The 23,757-nt window shown below is 34.2% G+C and overlaps 1 protein-coding gene and 1 pseudogene across 2 annotated transcripts in view; both read right to left on the minus strand.

Annotated features, from left to right (window-relative positions):
* The window catches only part of MED13L (mediator complex subunit 13 like), a 262,490-nt gene that overhangs the window by 184,318 nt on the left and 54,415 nt on the right, over positions 1–23,757 (minus strand). The gene's annotated exons all lie outside the window — the stretch shown is intronic.
* Positions 7,996–8,114, minus strand: LOC111737016 (annotated as a pseudogene).

Below are 23,757 nucleotides of genomic sequence, written 5' to 3' on the forward strand. Positions count from 1 at the left end.
CAAAGACAAATCTGTCATATGAAAAAAATTAATACTAACTCGGTACCCAACCACATGACTTTGTTATATTTACAAGAAAGGCAGTTTTAGGAAAAGTATTTACTAACAACATAAAATTTACAAAATCAATTCTTTCATTGGAATTTCCAAGACAGAATTCTTAACATAGGTCAAAGAATTTTCAGAGTTCCACAGATTTGTGTTACGTTTATGATGGCTAGCTGTTACAATACTCTTTGGTACCCAAACAAAACTTTTGATAACAGAATATTCCGTCTTGAAATATTTACAGAAACCTAAGTTTATACAATTTGACAAATGATTCCAATTTCTGCATAGGTAGGAAGAACTAGAGTCCTAAGAACTTGCAGAGCAATTTGTTCTTTGAGACTGAGCTGCAAAGCTATATATAATAAACAATTCTGAAAATCAAAGTGAAATTTAGAGCCTAGTCCAACTACATACCTATGAAAAGTTATCCAGTCATTTAAAAGGAAAACTATGAATTTCCCTACTTAAGTATCCAATACACAATCGAAAGAACATGAATGAATCTTTTACTTATAGTAAACTAAACACTTAACTCTGAGATACATTTATACCATTCTTACCACCCACTCACCTTGTCTTCACCTCACAGTAAAGAACAAAAGCCTTTCTTACTTTCTTCCTACTAGCCTCTTGACAAAGGACAGTCTCTTAATCAACCTTGTAGTGCCCAGCACACATGAGGAATTCTAAACTTTTTTTGCTGAACTGATCACTTCTAAAATTCTTTTGATTTCTTAGCATTTGAAAGGCAGTTTGCAATAATGCATCTAAGTCATCTTTTTATTAAGCAGACTCTAAATTAGTATAAAGAACTTACTACAGACTAGAGACATTCCACTCCCATAGCTTCTCTGGTTACAGCACTGAGATCGAGACTTACAGAATCACTAGCTAGGCTGTTTTCTTGAGCTCCATTCTTATATTTCCAACTATTTTAGTTGACTAGATTGAGAACTTAATTTTTTTAATAATTTTGCTCTCTAATAGCAAATCAATCTGTATCAGAATGAATTTTTGTGCAGTGAATTGCCTGCACTACCCATTTTGAAATGCAAATTCTTTTCTCCACAGATGTTGCACTTTGAAATATATATACTTTGAAATATATAAATATATTTTTTATTATATATTTGTATAAAACAAAAGTAAAAGGGGACTACTGAATGAAAACACAGTTATTCAAACTGGAAAGGTAATGAGAAACTATGGTTACTCATAATTCATATGGTTATGCTTAAGTCTAGTCAAGTTGTTTAAGAAGTTCTTCCAACAAATGACTCAAAAATCCCCAATTTACTTATGTGTGTATATGTACACAATTTTTTTAAGAGAATATTTTGGTGTCAAGAAGTACTAGAGATTATCTTTTCCTAGGTCATGTTACAATATAAAATTTTAATATAAAACTGATTCTACCTATTTTACAATATAAAATTTTAATATAAAACTGATTCTGCCATATTTAAACTCAGAGAAACTGAACACTGGTAAAAAGTAATATAATATATGTGGGTTAAGGATAACAGGAAAGGCTTCTCGAGGTTAAACAGTGGTGTCAGGTAATGGGGACACTCACGTATCTGAGCAGGGAACAACTTCTTTCAAAAATATGCCATAGGAAATGAGACTGTAGAAAGAAAAGGAAGAAGGAAGAAGAAAGCAAAGTGATCAAGGCAAAGCCTTGCAGTACAATCAATAGAGATGACCATTCTTCATAGGACAGCTCCTCATTAGAGAATTCATAGCTGCATACCCAGCTACAAGTAGGTATAATCTGAGTCTCTGGCCACATCTATTAAAAGGAGGTTAAGTAATTACCTGAAAGGGTTGCTATAAAAGATTCCAATGACATACCATCAATTGCCAGTAAGATGCCGGTCACATCTCATGATTGTCAATGTCATTTATTTGAGTATCTTTGTAATCCAAGTGACTTTGTGGCTTTTTCCATTCCAAATTGTTGTAGTTAACTGAGCTGATAGGAGCAGTTGAAAGAATTAAATCTTAGTCTTTGTGACCTGGCCACACTGCCTTGGTTATAAAACCCAACCTGGTGCTATTAAAACAGCAGACTCTTTATTACCATGATTGGCTATCTGGGCAATGGAGCTCAAGAAAGAGGAGAAGATACAAAGTCAAGAAAATGAAGCTTAATAGAAGGCAAGGACAAAAACATTTTCTGGAAAGAACAGATGGCAAGATGAGCTCAAAGTCAAGTCAAAAAGAATGAGAATTTTTTAAAAAAATAAGAGAAAGATGTCTGTTGACTAGGTCTCTAAAGATTACAAAGACTATGTCAGACTGAAGAGCGCTTGGGCCAGGGACTGTCTCTTGACCAATCGACATAAATTTCTAATATGCCAGTATTTTAATGTCAACTACCATAGCACAAAGGTAAAGCTAAAGAAATATTCACTTGTCTGTCACTTCTTTTCCTCGTGACCTCACTTCCAACTTCTCTAAAGAAGGTAACTGAAAAATAATTTTCCCAGATTCCGAATTCCAAGACTATCCAAATACCAGAACCTGGGTCTCTCTTCCATCACCATATATCATTGGTACTCCACTTGGGCAATTTTGATCTCTAAGGAACATCTGGCAATTTCTAGAGACATTTTTGTCAAGACCGAGACTGAAGTGGGGGTAGTATACTACTGGCACATAGCGGATTGAGGCCAGGGATGCTGCTAAACATCCTACAGTGCATAGGACAACCCCCCAAACAAAGAATTATCCAGCTCAAAGTGTCAAGAGTGCCAAGACTGAGAAACCCTGGCACTGATGAATTATCTGTGCTCCTGTATAAAGCAAGTCCCTAGAGGGTGCACTAGATTCTATCTTCTCTTAACAACTACAGAACACACGTCCAGCAATTCTTACCTTTCAATATCAAATCAAACTGCGTAAAGTAAAAGGTAAAAACTAAGTGAATCTTTGAACAAAATTTTACTTAAATTAATAGATTTGGCTAGTCAAATCTAAAGGGCTAATCAAAGCGTCAGCGGTTCCTCCTTACTATATAATTCATTGTTTGTGAAAGAAATTTCTAAAGAACCAGAAAATGAGTTTTCTGAAATAGAAACATTCATTTTGAAACCTCAGCTATATACATCATTTATGAACGTTCTTTAAAAAGTTACAATTCAATTTTTTAAAAAAATTTTCTCATTCAAACATTTAGTCTTCTGTTTGAGAATACGCATAACATCAGCTGAACCTGAATTTCCTCTGCATATCATCCAATTGGAATCTGGTACTGATAACCTAGACAACAGGAATACAAACACTCCCATGTCACCACAAATTACATTTTAAAACAGCCATTTCCTTAAAGTAAATCAAAGTTTTAACTAAATAATATTTGTGAGCTGGAACAAAAGGGGAGAAAAGTTTATATTTCAACAGATTATGGGGTTTTGTTAACTGGAACACTAGAAGAACCTCAAAACAAACTTTTTGTGGGGTGCGGGGAGGTTGGTTGTTTAAACATATTCTTACTATCAATGCTTAGTCCTAAAATCGTATTTCAAATTGCCATTACCACAATGAAATTCGGGAAACTGGAAAACCTCACAGAATCTATAACCTACAGGTCTCACCACTTTTCACTATCCTTCGCTCACTCTCATGCCTGCTCCCAGTTTAAATTCCATGGCCCGTCATCATAATCCTTTTTGTGCATAACCCTTCATCTCCCTTGGCCCACTCTCATATTTTTGTATACTCTGGCAAAATCCTAGTTAAACTAACTCCCCACCTAATCAGTGCCTAAACCTGTGCAGTTGAATGTGACTGCAAAAAACCCACACCCACACAAACTGGTCTTAAGTTAAACTCAAAACCACAACTTAAGTGAGCCCTTGCCATTGTAAAACAGAACTAATGACGTTTCTCTAGGTCCTTCACTTTACCACTCTCCTAACTCAGACTAACCCTTTTTTTCTGTACTCCACAAACCTGACATCTCTCCCTCTCTCTTTGCTCATAAGTGATGACCTTGCTTCCTTTTTCAATGACAGAGACCACTGAAAGGGAAATCCACATTCCGCATCTATCATCGAACTGCATCAACTCTGCCTTCTCTCTTATTACCACAGATATGTCCTTACTGCTATCTAAAACCAACCCCTTATTTTTGTACTTTTTCCCATTTCCTATAGGTTGCTGAAGAACACTGCCCATCTTCTTGGGCACTTTCTCATTCCCTACTGTATCGTTCCCAACATATAAAACAAGTTAAAAAAAATAAAAAGGCAGAGAGGAGAAGCAGAAAAGCATACATACCTTCTCACGAACGTAGAGATCCACAAAACACAACTGGAAACCGATGTATTCCAATAAACATATTTACTCTCCCCGCCCTGAAATCTTGGTAACTTTTCAAGGATCGCCCCCTAGAGAAGTCTTCCCACTCCCAACCCCTATCCCAAAGTTCCTACAGGGCACTTTTAGAGGACTATGATCACCCTGCTAACGTGCTGCTCTTCGAGTACTACAGAAAAATATGTATTTTTACCCCCCTTCCTGAGATTCTAAGCTCAAGATTAAAGACTGTGTTTTAGTAACTACACCACCTGGCACAGAGCAGGCAGGCAGGGAATGTTCATCAAAGGAAAGAAGAAATGCCTTTTTGCATGAATTTCTCATAGTTTGCAAATTCGAAAAAAAGTGACCAAAAATTTGTTGAGAGAAAAGCTGATTTAAATGTATTACAATCACCTTTAAAAAGGAACAGGGAAGGATTTGAAAATAATAGGAATCCACACTGACAACAGTTTATAACAGCTACTTGCTTAGGTAGAAATATTGCGAAATAAATTTATAGTGGTTAAAGCTGCTCTGCAGATCAAAACCACTAAATTTTCTGATTTTCACAAACCATGTTGTAAGTAAACATTTTAATATAGTTTTTAAATGAAACATCACCTATGAGCAACTCCTTCAGTTCAGTGATACTTAAATATAAAATTTACAGGCTACATTTTAAAATACAAAATGGTAAATCTTAATCTGTAAAGCTGATTTAATATATAAAATAATATGATAAAGTATACCAAATAAAACGACCAACTATCACCAAGAATGATATTTGATTTTAAAATACCAAATTTCAAATTTCTGAACACAAATTATAAATTATAAATTCCTGAACTTCCAATTCCTAGTGTTTATAAACAAATATGTACTTTGCTACTGAGACCTTTAAGTCAATTTTGTAATACAAGCAAAACACCCATTAAAGTGAAATGCATTTTTGACTGTTAAGACAAATACTCCAATGTGTTCAAAATTTCTGCAAGTTACCTTATTTCTATTTAAAAATATAGGATTCAATGAAATTAAACAGCACTAGTTTTTCAGTAAAGAGTAGAAAATCAACATCAGATTCTTCCCCTAAATGGGTTACAAATTCTCCTTGTGTAGAAAAAAAGGACGTGTGTGTGTAAAGAAGATGAACAACAACAAAAGGTTTCCTTAACCAACAAATGAGAGAATTGTCTTTGAGATAACTGGGTTAGGACAAAAACTCCAAGGTTTGTAACATTAACCGAGGAGAAGCCAGCAAAGCTCCAAACACAGTTTATGAACCACCATGCCAACTCCCCTTAAGCCTCATTTAAGGAGGATTACCGCCTACAATCTAACCTCGCCGTGCCACTGCTTCAGTGGTGAATCCAAAGAACTGATTAAACAAACATGGGTTTCAGCAAATGTACTCTTCATTAGCTACAGAGAACACACTGAAGAAGGCTATTCAGTGTTCAGAAAGTCAGACGCCCTCTGGTAAGATTGCCACAATCTTTAGTTAAACTTTAAACTTTGGGGATAATTACAATCAATCTACAGGAGATGGGGTACATGACATTCTACAGCAATATTAAATAATGAAAATTAACAAAAGTCAGCAGTTACAAAACATGGATGGTATGCAAAATAGAGTTGTTTCAAAGTTCGTAAATGAAAACTATACTTCAAAAAATGTGGAATTTGTGTAACAAAGAAAAGAGGGATGTTTTCGGCTAAATGGCAACTAGCCAATGTCTCACTTTGAATCAAATCTGTCACTGAAATGAGGTTTTCCAGGAAGCAATAAGAATAATAAAACTTTAGGCTTCAAAGAAACACAGTTTAAGAAAAATTTCTGTGGCAAATATTCAAAATGTCAGTAAAGTAAAATCATTTATCCAACCTGAAATCTGAACAATTTCCAGAGATGTCAGTTATACCAGACCTCTATCTAAGCTGCAGGTTTGAACTACTTTTCTGATGTCAAATATTCACACATGCACGTACACACAAAATCAATAAAAGCCATTATTTTGATTTAAATCACATATCTAAAAACCATTAACTATTTATCACTTGAATTGGCATTCTCCATTTTACAAGAGAACTAAAAGTCATTCCCATTAAAGTTTCAATACTATGTAAAGCTTATAGGCTTATTTGACAATCGCTACCAAATATTTATGACCAATACCTATCACAAATAGTATTGTGTATGGTGGTAGGATTTTTCACAAGAATACAGTGTTTGAGTTTGAAAAGGCTATATTTAGGAATATCATCACAGGAAGTGTCTCCAGTGTTAATCACAAAAAATCTAAGGACACCCAGCATATCCAAAAGATCTGTTTTGTACTACTATCAGCAGGCAGCAACTCATAAATTTTATCAAAAACGTACACCAACAAATTCTAACATACGAACATTTTTATTCCTGAAATATCTCATTTCATATAAATTCATAACTGGTGAAGACTGGGATTCAATTTAATCAAACTGAAAAACTACAAAATTTTTACTCTCCTATAAGTAGTCAATAAATAGCAGTATTATTGGATAACCAAAAAGAACAGATAAAGGTAACACCACCTTTCTTATTTTTAAAAATACAGGAAATATATATACTAATTGGAATATGAATAATAACTCACTTGATCACTGTAATACAAGTTCATTCCTGAAGTGTTATTTCCAAGACAAATTTTACAAGTGTGTTTCAAAGATCTTTGTAAGCCTAAAACTGCTCTCAGGTACAACAGGATTGTTGATCATGACGGTTAACAACTGCAATCCAAAATTCCTTAGTATATTAATCAAGGCCCCGGTAATCTAGTTCCATCCTACCTTTTTAACCTATTTCCTATTACTCCTGGCCCTGCCCACTTATTACAAAAATACCAATTTTTTGGTTACATGCTTTTCTTTCTCCATGTCTTTTTCATTATACTCCCTTCTCCTGAAATAAATCTGTTCATTTCAGCATCTCATCACACCTTCTTTCAAAGGTCATCATTTTCAAATACTACCTCCTCCACAAAGCCTTCTCATTTCTCCCAAGTATCAATAATCTCTATTCTGAATTACCACAGCACAGGTATAATTATTTCATGAAACACCATTTTGTATGTAACATGATATTTAGTTACTTAATATGTCTTCTCTCCCCTACTTGACTGAGTGTCCTGTGATTGGGTCACACCTGCTGAATCAAAACACTCAGTGATACACCTGAAATTAATATAAAATTGTGTGTCAACTATAATTTTAAATAAATAGATAAATAAAACATTCAGTGAGCCATAAAACCCAAAGCTAGAAGAGAGATCAGGTTTGTAGGAAAAAACAAAGTCTTCCTACTCATTCCATGGAGGAAGAGGGAGCTTCAATTTCTATATCTGCATTTTCATTCCAGTTAAGGGGGTTTATTGCACAGCAAATTGTTTTTTCAGGAATAACTTATATGAATTCAATAAGGTAGTCTTAGACTATTTCACTTAATTGTCACGAATCCTTGGTTAGGCATATGATACTAAGTCCATTATATAGCTGAGGAAATTATTACCATTATTATTATTTTTTTAGGTGAGGCAATCCTTGGTTGACCTCACAGATTGCAAGGACCCTGTCAGCTTACAATTCCTTATTTTTTATTTTTTACACCTACAGCACCTGGTCTTCCTAGGTGGTCTCCCATCCAAGTACTAACCAGGCCTGACCCTGCTTAGCTTCCGAGATCAGACAGGATTGGGCTTATGCAGGGTAGCATAGCCATAGACACAACTGAGGAAATTAAATCTCAACTGGTTAAGTAACCCATGACAAGGTCATTCCAACAAGAAAATGGAAAAGCTGGTGCCAGAATCCAAGCTTTGTGATACCTAGTTTATTGCTTTTGTTTTCCCACACTATCCAGCTTCTGAATAATCAGTAGCAAAACTAAAATATAAAACTTAGGGTAGGGTAGACAGACTAAAGAGCAAAGACATGATAATAACCTTTATAGTCTTCTCTAGTTCTAAGAGTCCATATTTAATGCATCTCTGACAGATTTTTGTTGCTCCTCTCAACAGCACAACCTAGAAAATGTGGTCCCAAGCCCATACTTTGCAATCCAAATTTCTTATCCTAACTAATCTAGCCCATCTTTTCTACTGCTCTCCCAAACTTTCAGCTCCCAACAGCTGCCATGCCACATACAGCATGTTTATTAATATTCAATGCTTTGTACTCGGGTTGCTATCACTCACTTTACTACCCACACTTGTCCTAATTTTTTGTTTTCTCCAGGCAAACTGCCTTAATGACTCCAGTCCACAGACTTCAGCCTCCTGTTACCTATGAATTCGCATTTTGCATTTTATCATATGTGCTCTTATTTCTCTGAAATCAATATAAAGTGGTAGTTAAAACTAAACGCCCCTCTCTACCACTTATGTGTCCTCAGGGAAGATTCCTTCTGACTTCTCCATGCCTCAGTTTCTTCATCTATAAACAGGAATACAGGATAGTCCCTACTTCACAATAAAAATATCATGATAAAATGAGTTAATACAAAAAGTTGCTTTGAGCAACACCTGACATGTAAATAATGCTCCAATATTAGAAACCATCATCATCATTTCTTCCAGTATGGTTGTTAGTTTTATCTCTGCAGAACCATTAACTATCCCACCCACAATACTGGACACATACTATTTTATATATGTTATATTTTAATGATGCTTTTAAGTCTTTCCCAAAAAGGACAATTTATCATGTTTTCTCTAACATATTTTTTATTTTATAATGCAAAACAATATATGCTACTTTATTTCTATAATATAAAATATATAACCATGCTAATCATAGGGGATGTATAGAAGTGAATATCTGCTCCATTATATCTGGAATCTCTACTGATCCAACTGTTCCATTTAATCAAACACCATGCAAACTATTAAGAGTTCCTTCTGACTTTAACAGCCAATTTCCTAGAGAAAGAGCAAGTGCCTGCTAAAAGATCTTAATAATCTACAGGGCCTGGAGAGTACTGCCTTTTTTCTTTTTTCTTTTTTAAGTTAAAAAAGGCTTTTCATCTCAACAGAAATCAATGAAAAGCCTCTTGAACACAGCAAGAAGATAAGGTTGATTTTAGCTACAATGTAAGTTCCTGCAGAATTTCAGAGTGCCAACAATAGTGTCACTTTTCTCATTCACTGGATTTATTCTTGTTTTTTCAGGACTACAATAATCTGTGCAATGTTACTAACGCCTCACCAGTATTACATTTTATTTAACATAATTAATAAATTATGAAATCACTGACATATCACAGCTGCTATTATTAGTCCTAAAAAATTCTAAACATGAAAGAAAAAATTAATTATATTATGACCAACGAGACCAATTTTGCATTGCTAAAACCATGTTTTTTGAGTAGTTTGAGGATAGCTAAGTATTCATGCAAAAAAGTAAAGGGGGAAAAAAACCTATGCCCAGATTAAAGGATATATTGTTTAAAGCACCTCAATTTTTTTACAAGTAAAAAAGGACAGGAATAGTCATGGAAATAGTGATTTGAGTTCAAATTTTATACAGCCAGCAAACTATACAGATGCCAAGAAGCTAAGTAAAATAGAAAATAAATCTTCAACTAGTGAAAAGAAAAATAATTCATTTAATTTTTAATTAAGCATTTTGAGATATCTCTATATTCACATGAAATTATAAGAGATAATACCCAAAAGATCTCATGCACCCTTTATGCGGTATCCCTCAATGCTAAGTACTTGCAAATCTATAGTACAATATCCCAAGCAGGATACTGACACTGACATATCAGATAACGAACATTTCTATCATCACAAGGATCCCTCGTGTTCCCCATCTATAACAAAACTTTCCTCCCCTCCCGCGCTTACCTGGCAACCACTAATATGTACTCTATAATTAAGTCATTTCAAGAATGTTATATAAGTGAAATCATACAGTATATGACCTTTGGGGTTTGCTTTTTCACTCTCTGGAGAGTCATCTAGGTTGTTTGTGTTTCAATAGCTTGTTCCTCTTTATTAACCAGTAGTATTCCATTGTATGGATATATAATAGTTTGTTTGACCTTTCACGTGTTTAAGGACATCTGGGTTGTTTCCAATTTGGGGCTTTTACAAATAAAGCTGCTATAAACATTGGTGTACAGGTTTTTGTGTGAACATATGTTTTCAATCATCTGGGATAAGTGCCCAGGAGTGTAACTGCTGGGTTGTATGGTAGTTGCATGTTTAGTTTTTTAAAAAACTGTCAAACTATTTTCTATAGTGGCTGGTACCATTTTATAATCCCACCGTCAACATATAAGCAATCCAGTTTCTACACATCCTCTCCAGCATTTGGTGCTGTCGCTATTTTAATTTTAGTCATTCTGATACGTATGTAGTGATAACTGACTATAGTTTTAATCTGCATCTCCCCAATAGCTAATGATATTGAACCTCTTTTAATATGTGTTTTTGCCTTGTGTATTTATCTCTTCATATCTTTCGGACATTTTCTAATTGGACTATTTGGGTTTTTGCTACCAAGCTTTGAGAAATCTTACATGCTTTCGCTATTGGTTCTTTGTCAGATATGGGGTTTGCAAATACTTTATCCTACTCTAGCTTTTCTTTTCGTTCTCTCAAAGGCAGTTTTTGAGAGCAAAATTTCTTAGGTTTTTTTTTGTAATTTATCAAATCTTCCTTTTATAAACTGTGCTTTTGGTATCGGGTCTAAGAACTCTTAACCCAGTTTTAGATCATGAAGAAGTTTGGAGGTGGGAGTGGCAAAAGTTTTATAATTTTACATTCAAAACTTTTCATTCATTTTGAGTTAATTTTTGTATAAAGTATGAGACTTGGGTCAAGGTACATTTTTTTGCCTATGGATGTTCAATTACTCTACTACCATGGTTGAAAAGGTGTATGGATTTGCAGCTCATGAGACCTGTACATGTTTTGTTAGATTTACATGTAGGTATTTTTTGAGCAATTATAAACAATACTGTATTTTCAATTTTGTTGTCCATATATTCATCACTAACATATAGAAATACAAATAATTTTTGTTATGTTTAACTTGTATCCTGCGACCTTGCTGAACTCACTTATTGGTTCTAGATCTTTTTTTTTTTTTTTGGTAGATTCTTTGGGATTTTCTACAAAAACAATCATATTATCTGCAAATAGGAAACAGTTTCTTCCTTTATGATCTTCAAGCTTTTTATTTCTTTTTCTTGCCTTACTGCTTACTGCACTGGCTAGTTTGTCAACATTATAATGAATAAGAATGGTGAGAGCTGACACCTTGCCATGTTCCTGATCTTAGGGGAATGTAGTCGGTCTTTCGTAATTAAATATTATATTAGCTGTAGGTTTTTGTAGATGTTCTTTATCAAGTTGAGGAAATTCCCCCATGACCATTTTTCTGAAAATTTTTATCATGGATGGATATTAATTTTTAGACTTGACTTTATCACAATTTGTAAAGAGAATTCATGAAATTTTACTTAGAAATAGTTTTCAGTTGTGTTCGTTTTTGTTAAGTATGAAGCTTGTGAAATCAGAAAAACTGCTCACTACATAAATTCTGAATTCCTCTTTATTCTACAACATATGCTTTATGTCAACAGCTTCAAGTCCTATTTTTTTCAAGAAGCAATCCAAAACAAGATCAATTGAGCAACATGACAATCTCATATTTTTTGTTAAATCAATTCATCAGAACTAAGTACTCCTTTTTGTATTCCTTGCTTTTACAAGTTCACTGTTATAATTTCTGTGTAAATTGTGATGTAGTACTATACAGTTTTAAACATGTGAAAACAATACACTTTGACCTTGTCAATGAAAATATGAGAGACTTTCCTATCCTGGATGTTTCTGCTGCTACCTTGAAAATCACAACTTAGTTCAGTCAAGAAATAGTCATTTCCTGTCAAATCCTTCAAACAAAATTCTATCTCTAATCACTATTTAGTTTAAAAACTGCAGTGGTACTCTCAGGGATCCAGTGGTAAAATAATGATCGAACTCTGAATTTAAACATACAGCTGTTAACTCTCAAATTTAAAAATGAGAATTTTAATAAAAAATAAAATAAAAATAAAACAGAATTTTAAAGGAATAGAAATCTAGGTTTAATTTAAATGTACTACAGCATCAAAACTGAAAAGTTCAATTACTTTAAATCACCAAGGGGCAGGGGGGAGACAGAGGGAGACCTAGTTAAGAACACCTGCAAAAGGGTGGGGAGGAAGAGACTTGGCAGTCAAATTTGTACCATGACATGAGAAGAAAGCTAATAACAGTCTACAAATACAGCAACTGAAATATGAAATCCTTCCAAACAAAATAGCATGAGAAAAGTCTGAAAAAACCTGAAAACAGTATGTTTAATATTTCTTAAAAGATAAACCTAAGATAATTTATAAAATTTCTTTTAAAATAGGAAAAAAAATCATTTAAAAAAAGTAAAATAATATTAGGTGGAAATACTCAATTAGAAAGCTTGAAAATAAATTTTTGAAATTTAAAATAAGTAATGATATTAAAAACTCAATAGAAGGGATAAAGTTTAAACTGGAAAAGTCAAAAAAGGAATTACTAAGCTAGAAGATAATAATGAAGAAATTAACTAGGATATAGCAGAGACAGAGGTTTTAAAAATATATATTATTAAGGACATATAACAAGGTTCCAAGATGTATTTGACAGCAGTTTCAGAACAAGCAGAGGCAATGGCAAGAAATTAAACCTATATCAGAAAACAGAAAAATTACATTGAATCACACATACTATCCAGATAGATGAAAAGTATAAGAAACCATACAAAGGGGACATTCTAAACTGATGTGTAATCTAACTTTCAAGTGACAAGAAAAAAAAAAAAAAACTTATCTAACCTAGATTTTTACATTATATTTTGAAAGTTTTTTTAAGGCAGCCTTGTCTTGGAAAGCCAAAACCTGTATATGCCTATATGATCCCCAAGAACACCACAGAGGTCTTCTGGGTGTTTTCACACAGTGCAAGTAAAATGGAGGACCAATAAATAAAAAAGTCTGGCCCAGTCATCAGCTGCAATGCAACAGTCCTCAAAATTCAGTTTCTACAACCAGAGAAATAAGGAAGATGACAGTGCTCTTCCTTTCAAAACTGTGGTAATAACACTTGTGATTGGGGTAGAAAAGTAAAGGAATTATAGATTATGGAATTGAATAACAGGATTTCCAGTAAAGAATAAAATTTCTTGTTAAAAAAAAAAATCACACATATAAACAAAAAGTAAAACTGATGTATCAACAAGTTATTCAAGAAAAAAAATCTCTATTAACTTTTCCCTCAATTTAAAATAAGTAGAAAAATAATAACGCTGAAAATGGAAGATGCATTTACACTATGAAGTTTCTGAGTTTTTCTGGTGATTCAGCTGTCCATAGGCTGAAGAATCTAATGGTTTGGTTGAGCTAGTTAAGATACACAACTGGTTAAAGTTTTGTGTATTTTAGCAGGACTACTAGATTAATGAAAGTGCATTAATCTTAGCATTATGCAGACATGGTTTCAAACGATCAGCTACATTAATCATTTATTTTGATGGGAATATATATCATTTAGGAATCTTTCAAAGATATTTAGTTGTTTGAAAAATACCACACGAGCCTGAAACACAAACTATGGATAGATTATCAGTTCAGTGTCCTTATCAAGAATAAGTATATTCTTTCCTGCCGATAAACAGCATATTCACTTTGCTTCAGTCTAAATCTCCACCCAGGTGATCCATAAAATTATACTGAGTTCCAGTGGATGAAAATCTAGCAGCAGCAGACATGCAGCCTAACTGTAAAAATGGAACTATGTATATAGTGGAGGGGCTCACTTTGCTAACCAGCACAGTTGGGTCAGCATCTATCTGACAGTACAAGAAACATACCACGTGCTCTTTCAGTTATGTGTAAATGTCAGTAGGCCTTTGGCTTGCTGCCATAAGGAACTCTTATCTCTGTTCTGTGCTTTATCTCTTTGTCCACTCTGCAGTCATTTAGCACAACCACTACTCTATTCATCAGTAAGATGTTCTGAGACAAAAATGGGAGTTCAAACTGCTACAAAAGCAGTTACTCACCAGCTGCTAGCTAAAATCATGAAAATTAGAAAGCAACACTTTATGATTTTTTAATCAAAGGAGCGTAACATTTCAAACTGGCATTTACCACCCAGCAATCCATCCTCTTTTATAGAAAGCCAAAGGAGAAAAAAAAAGTTAACATGTTCACATAAAAGCAATCACTTTGATAAGAAATTTTTACATAAGAGAACACTTAGAAAATGCCTATGAAATCACAAACTCTCATTATCAAGTGTTTATTTATTATGGCAAATAACTAAAACATGAGCTGTTATTCATTACTTTCCTTACACACACCAAGAATTGAATAATTTTTTTTTACTGAATGTAGAAAAGAATTTTAATTTTAAAAAGTTCTAAAAAACTAAAATATACCAAAAAAATTTTAAATAATTCATCTTTTCTTCTACTTAGGGTCTGAACTGTACAATTGATCTTATATCACAACCTGGCCTCAACCTGTCCCTTCTTCCCTGCTGACATGCTGACATAAATTTCTATGTTTAAGTGACACACCTTCCTTTAGTAGCTTCCCTCCCTCCCCTCCTGGTGAAATCCTACTCTTCTTGAAAGGCAGTAGACACGACTACTTTGCAAAATTTTCACCAACAGACAAATAGAGTAAATCACTTTCTCTCCATGTAGAAGTTTAGGCCTGCCTCTTCACCTTGAGACTTGTCTGACGACCTCACTCAAGGGGTTGAGGGAGCAGAGGGTTTCGCTGGGAAAATACTCTTGAATGTGATTGCTGCCATAACTTATAGTGCTATAGTTACCTCTTTCTTAGTGTCTATCATCCTGCCTCCAAAACCTCCCCTAGCCTAAGAGCCCTTTCAAGGTAGGGACTCAAGAAATGCCTCTTAACAGTCACAGCTCTTATCACTCACAGCTCATACTCTCCACATAATAAGCAGGCAAAAACTGTTTGATGAATAATAAAGACTGAATGCATGAACTCACTTTAAGAAAATCAGTACGATGAATTACAACTATAGCTCTGGATAAAGACACAGATGCTAAGGAACATAAGACTTTTAAGAGTACAACTGCAGAGTTAAGATCTCCTACTACCTCTCTTTAAGTCCTAATTCCCACTTCTCAGCCCTAGGAACCACTAAAAGTTATATATCTACAGCTTGACACACTGATTAGGGACTGTATGAGTTCCCATCTGATCCATTCGGAGAAAAAGTTACCATTTTCTAATTTGCTGTTTTTTCTCTTTGCTTTAATCATCTGAAACTGTCCACCACCATGACTCTTTTTTCTCTACAGTTCCATTTGTCTCTCTTATCTCTTCTTTTATTCTATAACAGCTTTAATATGAGGGGGCTGACCCATTTTATACAAAACTAGTCAGCCAGAGAAAGACATTTTATTTTATGCAGTAAAGCAAGCTTTGATTTTAATAGACTTTGTAAACATAATCTTATCCATTTCTGCCTAAGAAAATCAAGAATAGAGTTTACACAAAGGCGATATAGGTTTCAAGCATACTTTATTTTTATGTCAAATAGCTTCCTATAGCAATATCCTCATCAGCAGGAAACACTAAGTCCTTATTTAGGAGTACTAAACTGTGTCACCCTTGAGGTTTATAGAAACTTATCATCTGACTTTTAAACATTCTCTATCTATTAGAGAAGACTTTTATCAAATGCCTACATTTCTACTTTCAGTAAGCGTATAAAATCATTAGAACTGACTGCCCTAAAGCACTTTTAGGAAAATAGTTCCCATTTGGTTAAACAGTCAGCAAGTTTTAAGACTGAGACTCCATACTTATTGAACAGTGTTGTTTTTGTTTGTTTTTTTTTTTAATTCAAACTTGTACCAGGAGAAATAATATTTTGGTCCAGTATCTCACATCCTATACTCCCTGACATTTCCCCCAAAAAAAGAAATGTATTTGTCCTAACGTCATACTTCCAACATTTAAGAAGTTAATCAAATAAAACTAATTCTTTCATACAGTAAAGGGCATCGATTAGGACAAATTATTTTTTTGGAAAGACAAATTTGAATTCAAGGTCATATGAGCATTTCTCATCCTAGATTGTGTTTTCTAGGTAATATAATTGAAATCAGCAGAGTCAAAATACTTTGTTATAGTTGAAATAAGGGAGGAAAAAACAAACAGTCTAAGTAGTCTATTAAAAAAAATCATGTGATTAAATTCACTTACCAATGTTAAGACTTATTTGATAAAGTGACACCACCAATCCTCTGCCTTTTGTGTCAAATTCCTTCTTAGACGAAGAAAAATGCAGTAATGTCCATGACAGTCATTCAACATTTCCAAAGCACTTTTGTACTTTTTACAATGTTAACAATTTAATATACTTTAGCCTTCGTCATCACACACTGCATAAATGATGCTAAACTAAGACATCTATTATATTCACAATAAATTGTCACAGTTATTACTAAAACACCATTTGCAGTTCAAAATAACTTGAAACATCAAGAGAAACAGGTGAAGAAAAATAATCTTTCCTACCAGGTCTTCATTGTAAAATTCTTGGGAATTCATTCAACTAGCAATTGTTCAACTATTGTTGAATTATTTAGCAGACACTATGTTAACAGTGCTAAGAATATGTAATGGGGACTGTCCTCAATGAGCTTATAGCCCACTGGAAGGGAAAGAAGCACAGTAAGCCAACAATTCTGGTGCATGAAACCTATAACAACATAACAGAGATATATGAAACACACTACAAAGATAGTACCCTCATTAAACCTCAATTTTCTATCAATAAATTTAAATTGTTTTAATGATTAAAGATAACTGATGAAACTAGAGAGTACTGGTGAGCATGTTAAATTTTTGAAGAAAAAAAAAAAAAGGCCAGAGGTAGAGAATATCATAAAAGTTCCTGTCACATAGCAGATATGATAGCTATTGTTATAACTCAAAAAAGCGGGAGTAAGGCACGCAAATGGGCCCATCCTCTGAGTTTAAAATAGAGATCTGATTCAGACAGAGAAGGTTACAAAAGAATAGCCATCCTCAAGACTAATTAGTAAATTCAAATGCTAGCCTTGAAGCCACCGGCAAGATTCCAAATTGTAAAAGAAAATTGACTATACGAAGGCTACTGCATCAGCTAAATAAAACAATACACATCCACTAGTTTGATCGACAAGACCCCATAAGCTTGTCATGAGAGTATATAGCTCTCACTAAGTCTCAATTTTCTCTCAAGTACTCTAACTCAAATTAAAAATATCATTTGGAAATATTATACATAGAAAGCATAAAGGAAAGAATCTCTACAAGACAAAATCAGACACGCATACTTTTATTTTAATACCACATAATCTATGATATAAACTTTGGTTATCAAATGTATCCAAATAAGGGCTATGATAATAAATCAAGAAACCTTCAGATGGATATGTTTCCTTCACTGAAAAAAATTGTAAGGATGAAGACGAAGAAAAATAGGCAAGATAGAAATAAAAATTACACATATGTAGATCAATACCATAAAATATTTTATTTTTCTGCAAATCTCAAATGCATAAATGACCTAGAAAAGTTAAGAGTCACTCATATAAAACTATGTTTCCAACATTCCTAATGTTAATTTTCCTTGCAAAAATGCACAATACAGTAAGAAAACAAGCTATGAGAATAATTAGGTTAAAAATAAGGTTAAAATAAGCTATCATCAAAAATCCACAGAAATCTTTTTACAGTGTGAAAGAAATATACTTTATTCTATTTGTAAGCTGTAAATTTGAAAATTTAAAGTTTTAGGAAACTGAACTAGCTTTACAAAACAGATGTTGTTGCCTGTGCCATTTAATCAATTCAAGTCACATTCCTAGAAACAATATAGCCATCTGATGAGTTCAGCGTCAATGGAATGAGCCAAATCCACACAACAGCATTTTACAAAAATAATCAGTGGTTTAAAGCAGGGCATGTGCAAGATTCCTGAAATAACACATACATAATTCACTGCCAAACTCAGATCAATTCAAAATCTGCAGAGGCAAGAAGCATTATTACGGCTCTGAAATCCATATTCAGTAAGGCTGTGTTCAGAAAGTTTCATTTCAATTTCAAGAAAATAAATGACTAGAGAAGCCTGATAATGATTTTGGTAGATATCAGTACCCTTCAGTCAAAGCAGAATCATTTTACACAGCTTAAGATTTTCTTTTAAGATAAAGAAAAACTCCAATTTATAGGACCTAAGTCTTGAATTTAAGGATGAAATGTCATCTACCGAGAAATATAACACTGTATCATCTCAAATATTACAGCTCTCCAGACAACAGTTAGAGGCAAAAGAGCACAATGGAAAAGGAAAAAGTACAGCATTGTTAGAAATCAAGTTGCTCTGCCAATAACAAACTGTACGGCTTTGAGCAAGTTACTTCACCTCTTTGTGCCTTGATTTACTCATTTTTAAATTGCCCGCGGCAAAGATGCACAAGGATCCCCTCATCTCCCCTAATAACCGCCCACCCCTAACCACCCGCACAGTCTCTCCTGGGTTTTCATAGCTAACATCTTCTCACAGATTCACTCAAGTCATTCTTACTAAAACAATTTCAATGCTTTAGGAAAATTAAAGTTACTTCTCACAAAAGGCTTGGGAGTAAATGCAAAGATAGCAGATTTTCAAACATGTAGGAACATCTTGCAAAAGAAGGATGAAAGAAAGAGAAATTACAAAGTTTTACAAAAGCACTTCTGTTCTTACCAGGAACCAATGCTAAGTATCTGGAAACAAGAGGATGAGCGATGTTAAAACTTTCATATTTATTTCATGATTGCTTTCCACAGAAATCTACATAGGACCTTTAGTCTGAGTTTCCTCACCTACCAAAATGGGAGGGCTGAACTAAAATTAGTGGCCTTCTAACCACATTCCTCTGAACTCTCAGGTTCTATGAAAGTGCCTCATAGGTTTCCGGACAAATGTCTTCACACCATCTTCCAGCAGGAAGAGTAACAACTGTATTATTTTATGTATGTTTCAGTTTTACAAGGTAAAACCATGTAAGACTGTTTTATAAGTAGGTTCTGCTTATATTTGCAAATGATGCATAATATAAATAGTCCTTAAAGTTCTGACTTTCTGTAAGTTTATGACTATCGTTTTGAAATGGAATTTAACAGTAAAATGACATTTGTTTCACAGAAAGTTGCTTTGCAGCAAATATACCAATTGGCAATATCCATTTAATACTGGAAGATATCTGGAATTACTTCTTAAGTAATATCATAGTATTAAAATTAATGAAAAGCCTCAACACAATTCAAAGAGTAGGTAAAACAAAGATACATTTCATTATAAAATATTTAAATTTAAGTTTATTCTACCAAAAGAATTTCTAAATGATTGAATTCAACAAAATATATAACACTGTAAATGTCAAAATTCTTCTACATCAAAAAATTTTCATTCATAAAGTATTAAATATATATAACCATAGTTTTCAAATGTAATACTAAAATACATATCTTCAAAGATAAGTAACTTAAGAGATTCACAACACTTTGAAAAGTCTGTAAACTTAATAAACATTAGTCTTTCCTTAACAATAGGTTCAAATAATTGTGCTTTTTATTTTCTTATTTCTATGGGCAGGAAATTAAATTTATGTTATTGACAGTGTTTATGAAAAACGGTGGTGGTATGACAGAATAGAAAACATGGGTACAGAGGTGTACACCAACATATGACAATAGCCACAGGTATTTATAAATTGATGAAATTTCCAAATAAGATAAATAAACTAATAACTCCAAAAAAACAAATTTGTTTCCATATAAGCAGGATTACATCACTACATTTGTTCCCAGAACTAAATAAATGCCCAACTTGAACAATAAAAAAAAATCTAAAATGTTATTTTCATTAAGTTCTAAAGGGAAATCACACTAGAAAACTGACGCACAAGCCATATATGCTGTTTAATCCCTCTATGCTGCTTTTAAGAGCTTTTTTTAATGTGGTCAGAGTCATAAAATTCCTGCGACCCAATTATTGCTAGTTAGTATTAATTTACAAATAAATGGCTTTACATTTTTTCAAAGAAAATCCTCATCATATGAAAGGGAGAATATATAGAAGATTCTTGGCATTGACAGAAGTAAAGTTTTCAGTTTTGACTATTCAAGATGCAGAGAAAGGGCCACTGAAATGTAGTGACCTGCAATTCTGTGGAGGCCAGAATGTGACCTGCAGGCACAGTGACATGGGGAAAGGGAGCAATCATTCTGCTTGCAAATGAGCTCCACGTGTGGGCTGTGATTTTTTTTTTTTTTTTTGGTCTGCTGCTTATGTTTCTCTACTTGTTGTCAGAAACACTGCAACATTCCTGAAGCTCTTGTTTTAAAAGTTTTTTTAAATTAGAAATGGACATAAAAATAAAAAACCAGCCAATTGCTAGAGCAGGCGGTCAAAGTGAAGAGGCCTATGGAATGACGAGTATTAGCCAAAAATACAAGGGAGGAAAGTCACTGGGGATCACTCAGACTTATGAACTGAACCAGTGAACCATATGCTTAGTCAGAAACAAGAAAAAGCCATCTGCAAAAATATTTTTGGTACGTGGAATAGCCAGGGCAAAAATTATATTGTATGGAGGAAAATTACATGTCAATGGTATTTGCAAAAATGACTTTTGGAAGGATTCAAGAAACATCTCTTTCAAATGCCAATGGTGTGCTATATCACAATAATCGAGTGATCTGCTTCCAAAAGTCAACCTAACTAAAAGTTTCTGCATACAGATTAAGATTTTATGGACCACAATCTAGAAATCTGTCCACTTTGAAAGAGAGAGAACTTAACAGAACCTAACTTACCATAAAACCCCAGTGATGCAGACCAGCTGTTCGAGAGTCATGAATTGCCAAATGTAAAGTGAATTGTTGCGTTCTCTGCTGTCATCTGGGAGCAGCTACTGCCTCGGAAGAACTTCCTTGGCTAGGAAAGACTGCTGTCTCAGTAGCCATGCTGCAGGTGTCATACCAGTTCTCCCAAAAGTCCTCTTTTTCACTATAGATGGACATTCTAACTTCGAAATTATAAACCTTTAACCAACTGCTTTACCTCTAGTATGTGTCCTGGTGTTTGCTGCCCTGACTTTTGGTATAGAAACCGGCCTCATTCCCCACTATAAGTTCCCCTGGTTGCCTCCTGTTTATTCTTTATCTTGCTTTCCATTGTGTGTGTCCTCCCTTTGTTCTACCTCTACTTTGTTTGGACCCAGTGTACTCCCTACACCTGATTCCTGCTCTTAATCCTAAACTTTCCTTGTCTTATGTGTGGACTCCAATTTGCTACCTTATTTTCACAAGCTAACCCAGTCAGAGTCCTAGACAAATCGGCAGAGGAGAGATCATGATACCTTTCGGAATACATGAAATGGCTAAGTTAAATGAGAATAACACTACTGCCAAGAAAAAGCAGCAGTGCATTACTCGTGGTGATCACAGCTGGCACTCACTCACAAATACCACTCACTTCTTTACCATCTCCACTCATTACAACCGAGGACATTATCAGTGAGTGCAAAGAGGTAGCCCTTTCCTCCAACTGCACATGGCCACCGACAATTATCCAATTACACAAGTGGTTTGCCTTCTGGGGCACACAGGCTGATTTTCACATTGCTGCCAAAGCCTAACCAGAACTGAGAAAGCAGTGATGGAAACAGCAAAGGTACAGTAAAGGGAGCGAGAAGTCAGATTTTATCTTCATCCATTTGTTCTAGAGTCCTAGCTTCATAAGCACATCAAAATGCACACTAAACATGTATTCCGGTAACGCATGAAAATTAGATGGCATTTCAAAAAGATGTTCCCTAAGAAATTTTTTTCCAAGTCATTTTTGTACCCCTTTTTTCCTAGCTTCTTTTTACTCAGTGACACTCAAACAGGTGTAGAACTCTTCTCATCAGTCACTTGATGACCAAAGATATGGGTTATTACTAGATTCCTTCCATGCCACCCATTACAAAAGCACAAATGGTCACTGCTCCCCCGTCCCCACAAGAATTACCTTCTCAACTGTTCTGGTCAAAAAGAGAATAGTCTTTTAAAAAGAAGAGCGAACTCTTTTTCCAAGCCATTCCCACTCCAGGCACCTCCCTCCCTACTTTCTTTGGCCAGAGGGAGGAGGAAAACTTGGGCTACCAATTCCATTAGGAAGAAACTGGGTTACAGGCAGAATTATAAAAATAGATATGTTTTGATAAATGGCCACCAATCTAATCCACTTGAGATTATTTTCCTACCCTGCCCTTTCATTAAAATCCATCTTATGCTATCCCTGGACCTTGAGAAAGCAGTAACAACTCCTGATTTGAAGAAATAAAAAGCTTCATCACTGAGATAATCCTAAGCACACATATTAAATCTCCCATAAAAATATATTTAATATGATTAAATGTTTTCCTCTTTGAAGAATTTAAAATACATTGCATAATTAAAACTCAGTTGTTTTGTTTTAGAAAACATGAAACTTAAAACAGCAAAATTAAGAAACCTACCAACCTTTAGGGAATTACCTTCAGCAAATAGAGCAATATTAGCTACTATATTTCAAAAGTTCTCAAAGCATAGGAACATCTAAAATCTTGCCTTAAGCTCAAGCTAACACAGCCAAGCTGTACTACTTCTAATGAGCAGAGAAGAAATGATGCTTCTTCACATGGGAGACAGAAATAAAGTTACCTATACCAGTGCATTCAAGGCTCATCAGTCTCAGCAGTGAACATCTATCAGTGAAAAATGATGACTATAACTTACAGAAAGGATAAAAGTATAGGGAGATACAAAATTAGTAAGTCAGAGGGATAGCAGAGATCAAAGAGCAAACAGTCTATCCCCTTTTTATTAACTTGCTCTCTTCCCTTTATTATTAATTACCTGAGGAACCAGAACATAAGGAATTTCAAAGGCGTTGAATCACAACTGTGTACCAGTTTCTATTTAACTATTCCAAAAGAAGATAAAACAAAAAGTATTAAACCTGCATACTCCAAATAACTCGCTATTTACCAAGCTAAAAAAGAAAATGTGTGTTCTTTCTAGACTTATTTGAATATGACTTGTTTTGTAGATTTGACTTTGGAATCACATTTTACATAATTAGAGAACAAGATTAAATTTTCAAATAAACCCTAAAGAATCAAAAATAAAATGAAACAAACAGGCCTCACTGTGTAACCAAACCAGCTGGTGACAAAATCACACAGAGAGAGATTATCCTCAGTGACTTTAAAGTACATTCCTATCGG

The sequence above is a fragment of the Pteropus vampyrus genome, unplaced genomic scaffold, assembly GCF_000151845.1.
Source record: "Pteropus vampyrus isolate Shadow unplaced genomic scaffold, Pvam_2.0 Scaffold23, whole genome shotgun sequence".
Classification (NCBI taxonomy): Eukaryota; Metazoa; Chordata; class Mammalia; order Chiroptera; family Pteropodidae; genus Pteropus; species Pteropus vampyrus.